The sequence below is a fragment of the Silene latifolia genome, chromosome Y, assembly GCF_048544455.1.
Source record: "Silene latifolia isolate original U9 population chromosome Y, ASM4854445v1, whole genome shotgun sequence".
Lineage (NCBI taxonomy): Eukaryota > Viridiplantae > Streptophyta > Magnoliopsida > Caryophyllales > Caryophyllaceae > Silene > Silene latifolia.
In genome coordinates, this window is record NC_133538.1 from 470,013,935 (window position 1) to 470,015,231 (window position 1,297).

Genomic DNA, 1,297 nt, shown 5'->3' on the forward strand with positions numbered 1-1,297 from the left:
GTGACACCCTAAGACACGACCATTTACAATTGAAATCCTGCATCAATACCCGTCCCTTGGGATCCGACCTTTACTTGCCTCTTTACTAAGAGTAGTTGGTGAAGATATAAATATTGTTTTGGTTGAGTAACTTTTGAAGATGAGTTTTACGACAACACCAAAAATAGCGCCGTTGCCGGGGACGGTGTTAACTTGATTTGATTTTTATTAATTGTTTTTAGTTGTGTCTTTCTTTACCTTTGGGAAGTCAATCTCCTCAAGGTTTGTTCTAATTGTTTTCAAGTTGTTTGATATTTTACATGTCTAGGAGATCACAAGGTAACTTGTTACCCATTGATCTTGAAATTGAAAGGACTTTGACCAACAATGGAAGACTTGCTAGAAATAATTTGAGAGGTATTGGTGAGATTGTGGATATTCAACCAAATAATATTGAGTTCATCAACCCTTTTGCAAGAGAAGGAGAGGATAACCCAATACAAAACCCACCACAAAATCAACCCACAATGCCTAAATTTTCATCACATTCCGTATCAACCGAGGAGAACCTACCAAATGGTACTCCTACACCACAATATTTAACCGGTAATTTCATTGCCAAATCCGCATTTATACAATTGGTTGAGAGAAGTCAATTTGGAGGGATGCCTAGTGAAGACCCTCATTCTCATATGGAGACTTTTTGTGACTATTGTGATGCGATTTCTCAAACCGGAGTTACTCAAGACCAAATCCGATGGGTCTTATTTCCTTTTTCTTTGATTGGTACCGCTAAACAATGGTTGAAGAGCCTAGACAAGGCTACACTTGGTATTGATTCTTAGAAGAAATTGGCACTTGCTTTCTACAAAAAATTCTATCCTCCGGAAAAGACTAACATGTTGAGAGCCCAAATCACCGGGTTCAAACAAAGGGATGAGGAATCTTGTATGAAGCATGGGAGAGATTCAAGGACACTTGTCGATCTTGTCCACACCATGGACTTAGCGAGTGGTTCCTTGTACAACAATTTTGGAATGGTCTATATGAAGACTCCCGAAACATTCTCAATATGGGATCAAATGGTATGTTTACCGAAGTTGATGACAATCAAACATGGAACAAGATTGAAGAAATGGCGGTCCATAACTCACAATATAGTAGACCTCGGAAGGCTAATAGAGGAGGAAAGCATGAGATGGACTCCATTACTCAATTGGGTGCTCAATTTAGTGCTCATATTGATACCATTAATTTGAAGTTTGAGAAGGCCATGGCTAAACTTGAAGAGGCCTCCAAATCACCCAAGCAACATGTT

At 39.1% G+C, this 1,297-nt stretch overlaps 1 non-coding gene across 1 annotated transcript; it reads right to left on the reverse strand.

Annotated features, from left to right (window-relative positions):
- Positions 1-878: 878 nt before the first annotated feature.
- On the reverse strand, positions 879-984 carry LOC141635542 (small nucleolar RNA R71). The gene has a single exon (XR_012540222.1). It is a non-coding gene; the product is annotated as a small nucleolar RNA R71 (small nucleolar RNA).
- Positions 985-1,297: the final 313 nt, after the last annotated feature.